Consider the following 14,564-nt stretch of genomic DNA (forward strand, 5'->3'; position numbering starts at 1 on the left):
ACGACTGTATTAGCGGAAGTCAAATTTATTTGTAATTGAAATCTGTGAGGTCTTCTAAGGGGGACGAGGGTAAGAGCAAGGCCGCACCAGGCAATCCCGCAGTCATGAGTTCTCTGTGCGTGTACGTCTATGTGCATATAAACCTGAAATGTGTTTAAACATGGCTAAGGGCGATTAGCATTCACATCTGCAATTTACATACGTCACTCTGTTTCACAGTTACTCTATGTGAACTATCACAAGGTGTTAGATTTATGACTCTATTCAAACTACCATCTCCTTCCATAGAAAATAACAATAATATTTCAAACAGGCCATAAACTGCTTTCACTTTACTGGAGCAAGAAAAAGAAAATTGATTTGGTAAAGCAGTGAAAGAATTAGTCCAATTAAGATGGAAAAGGCAAATTAATAGTAAACATCTACATTAAAAAAAAGTATATATATTTCCCCTCTGATAACAGTGTGGGATAGCATTCAGTTTTAGTGTTAGCAAGCGTTCACACTTGGGAGATACAGCTCTTGTCTGATAGAATAAGTTTACCTTCATAACAATACCTAGGAACTCTACAGATTTTGCCCGGAGACTCTGGGAGAAGCGCTGCTTCTCCGGTTCCCCAGGTTTACCCGAGTCGCCGGAGTGGGGTCCTGACACACTCTACTCCCCACCCATTCCTGCCTTAAAGGTGAGTGTGTCCCACAACATTAGCAGGAATGTCTACTGACGTCGGTGGGACCGCCCGCAACGTCAGTGGGAAGTCCTGGCCGCATCCTGCAAGGAGGGGGATCCGGGTAGCCGGAGCCTAAAGGTTCCCAGGTATGCTCATAACTGAAACCCAATTCACTGTCCCAGGCAATGTGGTCAAAGTCCATATGTGACTTCACCCAGATCACCCAGAATTTAAAGACACACTTTCTGCAAGAAGATAAAATTAACCCTTGTGACAGACTACTTTATAATGACAATGGATACTTTGATTGAATTTTCCAATAATAAAATAATGTTGGAAGTGGCTGCATTCAAACATCAGCTTTCTCTTTTGCTATTTGTCAGGAAGCTAATAAGTGTCATTGTTGGGCATAAGCCAGTAGAGGGAAGGTATGAAGACCAAAATGTGAAGTAATCCCATGGTTTAGAGCATAACTGAAGTGAATCTCGTATAACTTGATTGTTATACACACTGCTGGTGGCACATAAAAAGTCATTGCATTTCGCACCATTGTGGTTACATCAATTATGTCTCAATATCAACCATATAAAGACTTGGGTATGACTGTGTAGATGTGATCTGGATGTCTTCTACCCAATCTTGCCACAACAAGATGTGGTCCAGAAGACATAGGAAGCAAGGGCAGGGAGAAGCATGGAGAACATGAGAACATTATGCAAACAATGTAGGCTTAGAAGAGAAGAAATGAGTCATAATGACTGGGAGAACTTACATTAAACATATTTGTGTTCTCTCTAATCGCACAGAAAAGCAGTGTGAAAAATTCTGTGGCATCTGGGCTCAGTCTGAGGGACAATGGTGAGACATGGAAGAAAATGGATCTCGGGGGCATTGTAGAACTCATATGTGCTGTCTAATATGTAATTTGAGGTGCACTCAACTTACAATACTATACAGGTGTGCAATATTACAATCTATTAAAGTCTATTAAATGTGGTTGGGAACACAATTAGACAACACAGATGGCTTATTCACACCTGATCTGTGCATTAACTTATTTGGGCGCAGTATAATAAACTTCCAGAGAATGTGACTCTCAAAGCTGTCATTATTCAGATAGTCAGCATAACAGTCTAGAACCAAATTCATCAAAGTCTGATATATCCCAGCGGGAGATGTCACATGATATCTGCCTCACGCACCATATCCTCCATTAGTGATCTGGGATGATCTGAATATTAACTCTATTTGCTGCTGAAAAGTCTGATGTTAGTGTCACAGAATCTCTGAATACACTAATATTCAGGCGCCTGCCGGTTCCTAGGCAGTGGGGCTCTGCATCAGTTTCATCTTTTTCCAGGCAGGGGAGTGGTATGACCTATCTACTCCCGGCCCTTCCCATCCACTAAAGACTATATAACTATTTGGTAGCTAGTCCCACACCTTCATGAAGTTACTCCCCCAGAAAAAGGGAACGCTCCAGGTAGCCAACCTTTAGAAGTCCCTGGTTATGTTTAAATGGAATACCGATAATGACCAATAAAAGCTCTACTTTTATAAGAAGCCTAGATAGATTACATTTATAAAACATAGGCAGTCCTGTGTTAACAATGCATAAAATGCTGCCTTAATAAAATCTGTATGGGAAACATAAACAGTACAATGGATTATATGCTTTCACAATAACAGCATGGAGGCTATAAAACCAGAGCACATTAACTGCGCAATGTGATATACATTTTTAGGGTCACTTAGTAACTGCTGTTACAGAAACACACCAATATGTATGCATTCTAAATAGATTTCTTTTTTTTTCTTTTAACAACTAACTAAATAGTATATCAAACAGTATTCAAATGATCTGGGGCCTTTCAGAATAAATGGGGATTTAAATTAATTTAATTTGCCTGTTTCCGTAACTGTACTGGATTAATTTTCTTTTTTGGTTTTTGTCTCAATTTGTTCTGTTTCAAGCCGTGGAATGAATTGGAAATATAACTATTTATATACTGTATTTATTACTTTAGAAATTAGAATCCAGTCCATTATATTTGGCTGAATAAAAAAGGGAAAAATCTCATTACTTTGCTACTAATTCTCCTGGCAGCAATCACATTTTCTGAACGGATATTCATTGTCGATTTAGGCTATGAATTAGCAACAGTTCATCTGACTACAACTCCCATCATGTTGGATGAGTTAGTAACTCTAGTATAAGGCAGCTTGAGTCCTCAAGGGTCTGCTCTGTGAATTTTATAACATCATTATTGAGCCTTCATTTTGTATGACCGCTTGTCTGTCCAACCTCATCATTTACTGAATGCTTGTTAATCCACACTACTAAAGGGACAGTTGACATGGGAGTATGTGGGAGAGTTGTGTTTCAGCTCAAGTGCTTGGCTGGCCCTGTATAATATCTCCAAAATCCCCTTACCCTTTAAATTATGCATTCTGCAGGGCCAGCTCAGCCTTGCTAGAGAGACCTGCTGTGGACCTTCATAATAAATAGTGAAAGAGTTAAAACCACAACTCTCTTGCAATCTATCCTGCCACACCTCATATAGCTAAAATGACTCTCATTTCCAAATGCATCAACCCAGCCCTATAACGCATTTAAAATAAGAAGAATATTCATGTCTCAGCAGTACACATTTTTTCCATTCAGTCTTTATGTATGTTTTCCTTCCCAATAACACTAAATTAGTTGACCTCTCCACAAAGAGAGAACACAGAATGAGTCCACTTGAAAACTGTGAACGCTAGAAACAAAATCAGCATGGTCCTTCGATAAACAGCGTCCCCTTGATGCGGCAATATTCCATTAACCTCAAGGCCTGTATTTTTCACCTTGAGCGTTTTCTTTTTTTATTGTTGCACAATTAATGCTATTTTTGTATGCACTCTTTGGGAAATGAAAGCAATAAAATAAGTTTAAAAACTAAAAAACTAGATAAAAGGGGCATATATATATATATATATATATATATATATATATATATATATATATATATATTGTATTATTCAAATTATTATTTATTGGAATAATCCCTGCAGATCCAAGTAAACACTGCATTTTATTTTTTTCCACCATGGTTGTTTATTTATGGTACGCTACACCTCCGAAGGCTGAGGGCTTCTTTCCAGTCGAGGTTAAACTGCAGCTCCCAGCATGCACGATCTCTGGATGTATGGGTTTGTTCAGAGCTGTACAACTGATCTGAGTAGCATGCTATGAAAACATCATCAACAAAAAAAGCCTATTAAGCCATAAGCCATTTCGGATCCCAAGGTGCTACCCAACGGTAGAACAAATCTGAAATAGTAGCAAACAGATGGATCTTTCACTCTAAAAAAAAAACCCACCCGTACTCATGCTTGAGAATGCTATATGCTTTATGATATTAAATCTTTACTGTAATCAAACACTGACTCGCAAGAATGCAGATCTTGTGAAGAAACGAAGAAAAACGGGGACATGAGGAGATTAAGAAAATTAGCATTGTTGGTGGAACATCTGTTTGAATGCCTATGATAAGTGAGCAAAGTTTGTCTTCGGGTCCTATAATAGTGAATATTGAGAATATCTTCCACCTGAGCCATTAACTGATTAATGTTAATTCAGGAAATTCCTGAAAACATTATACAAAGTGGCTCATGATTGATTTTGCCGACTTCTTAAGGGTATACAAAAATATAAAAAATCAACACAGGTCTTCTATTAAATAGACATTGATTGGGCAAATACATCTTTTTTTTTAAAACAATCTAAACAAAGGCTGTTTATGAAATAATTATCCCTAACCTTTGATAATTCTGGGGATAGCCAGAAAACTCAAATGACTCCTACAACTGCTCCATTACCCGAGAGCGATCAGATTTCATACAAGTAATTGGAATCTTTACATACTGCAGCACACTAATTCACAGTGCGGAGAATTCAAAATAGTCCCTTTTGTATTAAATGCTGATTAAATGAACTTGATCTAATATGCATTTGTTCTCGGTGTAACCAATGTTCTCTCTTTTTTGGAGTCCTTAAATACACAATTTTGTAGAGAATCGTCAGTACCTGCAGAAATTAAACTGCATAGGCTACCAAGCAGATGAAGGTCACTACGCTGCCTGGATTACAAATCAGGGCTCTTTGATGCAAATAATGAAACCCTTTCAGTAAGTGTTTACCCTTTCATTATGAAGTCCCTTGCTTTTAACATTAAAGGTGCAGTGATGTTCGGTTATTGTTTTGGGGACCAAAACACTAAACTCTGCTTAATCAATGTCATGCAGAAGAATAGCTAGAAAATAACTTGTTGGCTGAAGTAAGCACAACCAACATAATTTCAACGTTCAATGTTTGGCTACACTCGAAGCATAATGTTATTTCACTAAAAGTCATGTTTCTGTTGTGGTAAAAATGTCCATTTTGCAATCAAGGTGCAGCTGTGCAGAATCAAATTAACCAAGCGAATAGATTCCTCAATCTATAAGACATTTAGTCGTTTTTGAGAGGGGTCACAAATAAATATATATATATAGATATAAAATTATGATTCCCTTTCCTCTCCACTGCAACGTAATATTTCTAGTTTGAAAATATTTAAAAAGACTATTTAAACTATTATTATAATAACTAACATTAGACGTACTAGTACAGTAGAAACAGGCCCTGCTCTTTCAAGCTTACAATGTACTGGGTGCTTTAAGGGTTAATTGTATAGTATCTGAAGTCCTAGGCAACAATAAGATGTTTTACTAATACGGGCCTAAATCCAGAAAACAATTACCAGTGAGTTGTTTTGTTTTTATTAACGTGTCGACTTACAAGCTATTTTATCTGTTTTTCTTTTACAGGAAACCGAATTAAATACGTCAAAGGTCGGTGGTGACCTTTAGTGTTGGAGCATAACAGGTACCGGCAAGAGACTTTCATTTGTATACCATTTCCAATCTTAATCGGGAAATGCAGTTTTCATCCATAAAACTGTCAGCATAAGGCTGCCAAAGATGCTGAAAGTAACTGCAAAGAGATCTGGGACCAAAACTCGGGAAAGTGGAGCTTTCTGCGTGGGTGGCTGGGTGAAACGCATCTCAATGTAATGTATTATTTAGCTCTTCCACGGAAGCTCAAATTCATGAGTAGTGATGCTAAATAAACCTTCTCATCTGTGTGAAACTACTGTGCACAACAGCCGCAAGCCCAGCAAACTGTGAAAGCCATGTTGGATTCATTTATTCATCGTGATGAAAATGAAGATATGTTCCATGTTCTGAAGGGGTTAACTGCCATTGTTTAAAAAAATGCAAAAAACTATGCAAATATATATATATATATATATATATATAAACCTCCTAACTCGTTTTATTATAAAAAAGATTTTATGAGTTTTATGAGATAACAGCGATCAAGTTTTTAAGTGAAAGATATTTAAGCACCTTGTTACTCTGACCATTAAAATGTTACAGTAAAAATCAGGCCATTTTGTAAGACAGAGAAGTAGCATAACAGAAAATTACTGAGATATAAACTATTTATAACACTAACATACATCAAGGCGGTGATAGCAGGCAGTGAGAGCCTAGCCTGGCAGTGACTGGTTGCTAACCATATTTCTCTGCACTATTAGGATCCTTATAATGTTTTATTAAATCACATTTAATCTTTGAACATACATAATTGTCTCATCACTATTCTGACCTAAAGCAAAGAAGCATTAGAGGTCTGGAATGGATGAATTTAAGATCTAAAATTTAATAAAAAATTACAATTTCTGTAATACTATACGCTTGACATAGCCCAGGGTCATTTCCGGGTATACTTGCAGGTACCTTTGAAGATCTACTTTTTACATGTTACAAAATATGGGATGTGGGGGACTATACACTTGATTGAGATATTGCTCTCCTCATATGAGTTTATATACCATGCATACACCAGGGTAGCACTATAGGTTTTGGTCAGCAACAAGTAAAAAAAAAAACACACACACATGCTTTGGAAATATTTGCAGATGTGGGAACTCTTGTCACTACACCCAGCCATGCTAAGAATGAGCCTAACCCTGGTACTACCCTATCTGACCCATCAGAACATTTTATATTCAGACTGAGGACCACAAACGTTCAGATGGATTCACTCCATGTGTAGCCTACTTAGGAAAGCTTATATCGCCTGAAAGAATGTTAGCATTTTTGAGCATATCATCTCTCCCTCTGACCCCTTTAAGGGATGGAAGATGGGAGGATGTGAAGCGCTATGGTTGCTCCGAAGGTGTCCAGTGTCTTGGTACCACCATGAGTATGGCGTAGTGATCTAATTAAAAGTTCCTTGGGGCAATATGAGCATAAAAGCATTGTAAGGGAGCTCCACAAGTGTCATTGGGTGGTGGGGAAAGATGTCCCTGAGGGCATCATAGGGAGGCAATACTGACCCATTCAGCACCTGCGTTTAAGCCACCAAGGTGCACTGCAGGTATGTAACCAGGGCTGTCAGCGCAGTATGTTAGGGCATACGACAGCAGCTCGGAATGTGTGAGAAGAGGGTAGAAAATGGAACATTTAGTGGCACAGGGTTCAATCATTTTGCAACAAATTGGGCTTTGGTTTCATGTCCTTCCCAGCACAACTGGTAAGTTATTAAAGCTGGCATGGCTTTATACATAGAGATAGAGTTAGGTAAAATGAATGCCTCTGGTGCTTCCCTCTGTTGAAGGTACTTGCTTGCTCACATAAGGAAAGCAGAGTCCCCTACCAGCTTTCGTGATATAAAACACAGTGTTATGTCCTATACGTAGAATTTTGATGATAGATGGACCATATTTATTAAGATCTAGTCTGTGACAAGATTCTTCATGCGAAGCAATCCAAATGTAATAATTTGTAATCAGTACTATCTAAAAATGACCAAAAAGGTGCTCCTAAATAGAACTTGTAATTTCTAAAGTATGTGGAATGTTATCTACAGAATATAAACGTATCTTCTATCTGTATTCACGATGTAAAATAAGTTTCAACAATAAACAGTTACAGAACAACTTAAACAAGGCTAGAAAATATATATGCGATTTGTATTGTATAACAAAATGTGTTCTGTGCTAAAAAGCTATAGAAAAAAAACTGATTCTGTTCTTGTCCCCAGTGGTTGTGATAAATGACCAGAATTGTCTTTTGAACCATATAACCCCACTGTTCAGTATTAATAATCAAAAACCTTTTCTTATCCATTTGGAACAAAAAAGCTTTCCGAGAGGTTTAAACAAATTTCGTATTTATTGAGCAGGTGGTAGGAAAAAAAATGAACAAAAACTAGTACTTTTGCTCATTATAGATAAAATTAATTTCCGCAGAATATGACTACAGGCATTGTTATTTTTACAGTAAATAGAGTAGGATCTATAATGTGAACATGTTATAATGGAAGCACACTGTATTACACATATTAAAATATATGCAAAGCCGATAAACTGTATGAAAAGGGGCACAGTTATACATACATGTTGGTCCTGCCCGAAAGGAGAGTCTTGATTTATGATATTATTAACCCTTTAATGACAAAGCTCGTACATGTACGGGCACAAAATGCATTGTGTTCAATGGGTTTTGGGACCGCCCATTGTCCTTAAGGGGTTAAGTAGACAACCCAAATCAACCAAACACTTGAGCTGAAAATTGATTTTTTGAGTCTGTTTCTGAAGAATATACTTTGCCTCGGTTGTAATTCGCAATTATATTTTGTTGGCAGGTAAAACTGCTATAGCTCGATGGTGGAGAAATGAGCAACCACCCTATCTTAAAGATGTCCTAATATTGGAATATATCTACACAATGGAACACGTATTTCACGTGGTATCTAATACGATGTATTCCTTTCATAAGATATGGACAAACTGGTCCAACTATGCTGCCGACAGGCCAACCAAAATACTCACTAGACGTATTGGAACTGCCCCAAGCGTTAGGAACAGATTATGATACTATAAGGGTTGGATGCTACCTTCTCAAGGTGACACTTGTAACATTAACCATTCTTTTGTATGCGTTTCCATGTGCCAATTTTTTTTTGTTAGTTTAGTATTTGTCTACCGCTTATTTGGTCTACAATTTATAGATAGAAAATATTACAGATACACTATTTATAATATTCAGGGCATAGTGTCTTATAACTGAATACAGGCATGAATCTCTGTACTGACTGCAATTCATGGATAACTGTCACATGAAGGCAGTGTTATAATCTATGCATTGTTAAAGAAAGAAAGTTAATAGAGTTAAAACAAATGTATGTAAAGTGTGTCTATGACAAATAAATGGAAAGTGTTTCATTATCTGTCATTTCTTTACATGGATTTCAGGATTTGTTTGCTTGATCCTAAGTGATTTGATGCAGAACTACTATTCATCCCGCTGACTGGCCAGATCTTATCCTCAAGCAGTTAATGCATAATGTAATTTTGGACAGCTCTGTCACTGTAATGAAAGTAATACCGTCTTAGAGAGTATTAGAGTGCTCTCAGTGGTTTTCTGTCCTCTCGCCCCGCAAGGCACCACTCCAATAACTGTTATCTCACATATTTCCTGCAGAGACAAAAGGAGGGGGTTAAACGACAAGTCCACGTCTTATTTGGAGGCGACACGTTCTGTCTCTGATCACCGAACACCCTCTTAATATCTCCTTCACAGCTTCTCTCTATAGCCTTTTCACTGCAGGGCAACACACAACACACAAGAGGCACGCAATCGTCGAAATCAAGTGCCCCACTTAATAGCAGAGATGCCTCTTCAGTAACAGCCTGGTGCTCGGCGGCTACACAAAGCAGTCATTTCCACAAAGCAGGTTGTGATTCCTTCCAGTGAACCAAATGTCACAAACGTTCATACATACATTGTTCCGTCTTTTTGTGTTTTTTGTCCCCCCAAGTCTACTACATCAACTGTTGTACTAAGTGTACTAATGATAGTAACAATGCGTATTGTATGTAATGGCGTTAGGTTGTAAATATTTGTTAAAGTAAATTTTGGGATTGTGAAACGGTTACAACATTGTCGTTGATTTAGATGCGAAAGCCGGGAAGAAATGAGAAAAATATACAATTTTGTAAAATGTAAAAAAAAACAGCAAAAAGTCATTATCAACAATTGTTAAAATTAATACAGGGTATAAATGTGCTAAAAAAGTGAAAAACTAGAAATGCACAAAATGCATCTAAATCTAGGTAGAATACAATCCCTTGGGGACAAGTTTCACCTCGTGTGTTTTTTTAATCCATATAATGTGCTAGGTACTAGTAGACGTGCTGTGATCTAACGTCGGGTATATATCGGATTTATTAAGATATTTTTGGAATGCCGGAAGCTTTCATCTCGCTCCCTGTTGCTGCCGCAATTGTATATGAACTCGCAAAAAGATCCTGTATAATGACTTGTGACTTATACTTCATTTACACATCCAGCTTTGTATGTTTAATTAAAAGGAACATCGTTCTGTATTCAGAGTAACATGTTGGCTTCTTTGTTAACCCATAGAGGTCCAGGGGATCCAGCAATGCATTACTGGTCCACGTATTGTGAATTGTGCCTATAGACATATTAACGTCTATAAACACACAGACAGACAGAGAGATAATAGATGGGTAGATAGAGACAGGTACGTTTTAGCACTACTTAAACTTTAAAGGAAGGCCAACACCTAACATACAACTTATACGTTTAAATATCACATCTTTCTAGCAGAGGCATCTAACATTTATTTCTTGAGCGCAGAAGCCATTAAATCAGGTTATAAGCTTGGCCTTGAGGGTGTGTGGGTAGCCATGGATGACCACTTAAATGCGTTTTGCCCATGAAAGTTTAAAATAGCTGAGGCTGTACTTTATCCAACCTGTAGTCCTTTCTTTATTGCTGGACTACAATTCTCATCACCATCAGCCAGTCTCTATTTGGGTTACCCCATAACGGATCTACTCAAGATAAACAATCATAGACAACATTTATTCATCTTGTAGCATTTTCCCTTAAATATGTAAATTATACATATAATGCTTATTAGTAGGTTTTAATTCTCTATTTTGTTTTACTTTCTAATTTTTTAATGTACATATTATTTTCTATACATACGTAAAAAATGTATATTCAACTCTAATTTGTTTTTTTCCCCCTGATATCAGATTTCACAAAGTTATATGTTTCACGCGTGATTTCATATGCAGTCCATTAGTGGCAACGGATCTGTCATCTGCTCAGCTCTTGACATCGTTAAAGCAGACCTGTCACTTTCCCCAAATCCATTTTACGTTTCAGTACACAAAATAAACCCATGTAATAATGTTTACCGATTAAAATAACCAATTCATAAATCCATCTTGTGTCTATATCCAAGGGGCAGCCATCTTAGCTTCCCGTTCTTCGTATATGTATGATTATTCCTCCCCATTAAGTTATTGTGCTGATTGGTTTCACGGTGAGGGTGTGGGAGAGGAGTTCGGCACACTCCACTCATGTTAAATCAGTCATGCAGGTTTTAACTCCATTTGCGACTGGACTTTAGCGTCTTTAGCAAACAAAGCTTTAAGTAGTTTTAATAAATGGATTTAACGCATAACTGAAATAATCAATGAATCAAAAAGACATAGTTTGTACTTTTTGTTTTTCAATTAGTGTAATAATAGTCTGCTTTCAACAAATGTAATTTACCAGAAAGGGTAAATTAAAGAACACACAGAGAGCTTAATAACAGCGCTTTCTCGCTGGTGTGAGATTTCTCAACTCAATGTTTACTCGGGCTTAAACTAACATATGAGAATTACGTTTTTTGGCATTATACTTGATAATTACAATTTCCTTTTGCCATTTGGTGACACTTTCCTCAACCAAGATTGCCAGAGCCAAATGTATTTTGCCAACAAGTACAAAAATATAGCCTCTGCTTTAAGTAAACTACATTTCACGTAGGCACAGAGTAGACACTGTACACCGGGCTATGTCTCTTATTTCTTGAAGACCCACTAGGGAACGCAACTAGGGTCTAGCTGCTAGTGGAGTAACCAAAGCCTGCTCCGCTACTTTATTCCCAATTCATAATTTAATATATGATTGTTTACTACAGTTTAACAAATCCAAACATTATGAGGGACCCTTACCTACGTCTATTGCCCACACATTACTATGTACAAAAAAAAGACAGAAGGACAAGAAAGTTAAGAATGATTTGGGTCTGAAAGAGAGAAGCTGCCCCTCCTGGAGTGGGACACTTGGAAGGTAATCCCCAGTACATTTTACATTTTAAGTTTAATGATAGCCAAGCTGTTAACATTTAGCTAACTCTCCTACGCTCAGAAACATGCACATTGCCTCATTTTTAACACACGTCTAAAAGAATGGGACTCTTTTACGAAAACAAGTAATATTGGAAATAACAACATAAACAATACAGCAACATTATTGTTTGTAGGTGAGCCATTAAGGCTACACTATATGACCAAAAGTAGTCGGACACCTGACTATCACACCTAAATGAGTTTGTTGGATATCCCATTCCAAATCCATGGGCTTTAATATGGAGTTGGCTCCCCCTTTGCAGCTATACAGCTTCCACTCTTCTGCGAAGGCTTTCCCCAATATTTTGGAGAGTTTCTGTTGGAATTTTAGCCCATTCATCCAGTAGAGCATTTGTAAGATCAGGCAGTGATGTTGGATGAGAAGGTCTGTCTTGCAATCTCCATTCCAGTTCATCCCAATGGTGTTCGATGCGGTTTAGGTCGGGGCTCTGTGGGTGCCTCCACATGAAACTCATCCAACCGTGTCTTTGTGGACCTTGCTTTGTGCACTGGGGTACAGTAATGCTGGAATAGAAAAGGGCTTTCCCAAATTCTTCCTACAAAGTTGGAAGCATAGCATTGCCTAAAATGTCTTTGTATGCTGTAGCATTAACATTAACCTTTACTAGAACTAAATGGGATGCAGTCTTGTTTATAGGTCTAGTCCATAATGCTTTGAGGGGCAGCAAACTGCTTGCAAGATATTAGAAGCAGAGATCTGTGCATCTCTGGCAAAGATCTCTGCAACTTGCTACTTCCATTGGACTGTCTAGAACACAGGTCATGAACACAGGTATGATGTCATACCGCTGCACTCTGTACGATGCAGTTATTAAAACGAGATATCTGCATAGAGGAGCGAAGAGGATACACTCACTGCATGATAATGTGATGATATTTAATCAGAAAGCACATTTTAAAGGTGATAGTAGTTAATTTTATTTCTAATCTTCTCACTATTATTAATATATAATTGTAAAAAAAACTGTGTATTTCTACAAAGACCTGGATTATGCTAGATACATTTTCTGGTAGCTAAAGAAACAGTCTGGCACAAATACAATTTTGCAATATATGTAGCCTTTACTCTTTTAGCTTTCTGAGGACGTGGGTCTCAAACATGGCACTGTCTCATTTAAACAGGGGTATAAGTTGACTGTATATAAGAACAATACAAAGACTTTTGGAGAGGGCTTGGCTTGGCCTAGGGCAGCACTCACCCCATTAATTTATCACCACGAGAAGCGGCCCTCAACAGTAACGGTCCGAACAACTGGGGGGAAATAGGGCACAAATACGGCATTCACGCCATTACATGGACGGAGAATGACATCACATCACAACACTACCCACATACCGTATTTTGGGGCGGAACTGTAGATGATGTCATAGACTCTCCTAAAAATGAAAGTATAGAACAGATATAACAGATAGAACAGGAGACATATGGGGTTCTCCTGTATATTTGCAGGTATGTGTATGCACAGGGTATTTGTGAGATGAATGCAGCCTTGGCTCTAAATGGGACTAATGAAGACTTTGTCGAATTTATACTCCATAACATATATAGTGTATCCCAAAATGTTATTTTTTTGTTGTGGGTGTAGAGGATTGTCATGGATTTTACAACTGTAATGTTTCCCGGTACTGCTTTTTAAAGTTACACATTCATTACTTAAGATTTAGGATTTATTTCACAAGCTATAATTAAAGATGACATCAAGTCGCTTCATCTTCCTAATTACATCAACCAGCAAAGACGGCCCCTAAATATATGGGTGCAAAACTTGCTGAAACAGCTCTGTACATAGTGATTAACTCTCTGTAAAACCTCGTAACAGTACAGATATATGTGAATTATGACAAGAATGCTGTAAGCAGTGTATGGTACAATATCTAATTAGCAAAAAAAATATATAAAAACTGTGTTACCTTTTAGTACAGTTGGCTATTTCATATGCTTGGAAAAATAATAACTACCGTATTAATTTACCTACAAGGAACTTCAATTGAATTATTAGATATTCATTTTGCAATGATAAGAAATGCGGTTTATTTATTTATTTTTAAAAGTGTAAAGGTTATGTGTGTATGAATATATATATATATATATATATATATATATATATATATATATATTTACGCACACACATACATACACACATTATTGCTATTCCCATTAGCTGTAATCATAGATGTGTCCTATTTGATACAGTACATGCATAGGGTTAATAGTGAAGCAATTAGATTTGCCTGTGCTATATGGTAGCTGACAGTATAGCCGTCTCCCAGAGAATGTTGTGAAAGGGTGCAATTAACTGGAATTTAACATCCATACACAGGGAGTGTAAATTATCTATATGGAAAATGTTTGTCGGAAGCTGATCTGCGTACTGTATGTATATTTTAGATTATTTTAGATTATTACAGCTGGGGGAAGGGGGAAAAGTGGCAAATTTAAAGAAGGGTCTGAGCAGGTGTCAAATGTGATTCCAGGCAGGTCATTGATGGACTGTGCAAGATCAAGACAGAATCTTTCATTAATAAAGGTCATATGTCCTGTAAAAGTGAAGCATGCAACCGC

At 37.4% G+C, this 14,564-nt stretch overlaps 1 protein-coding gene across 4 annotated transcripts in view; it reads right to left on the reverse strand.

Annotated features, from left to right (window-relative positions):
- FGF12 (fibroblast growth factor 12) overlaps positions 1 to 14,564 on the reverse strand; it is a 144,492-nt gene that overhangs the window by 44,722 nt on the left and 85,206 nt on the right. The gene's annotated exons all lie outside the window — the stretch shown is intronic.

Source organism: Spea bombifrons, chromosome 3 (genome assembly GCF_027358695.1).
Source record: "Spea bombifrons isolate aSpeBom1 chromosome 3, aSpeBom1.2.pri, whole genome shotgun sequence".
NCBI classification, from domain to species: domain Eukaryota; kingdom Metazoa; phylum Chordata; class Amphibia; order Anura; family Pelobatidae; genus Spea; species Spea bombifrons.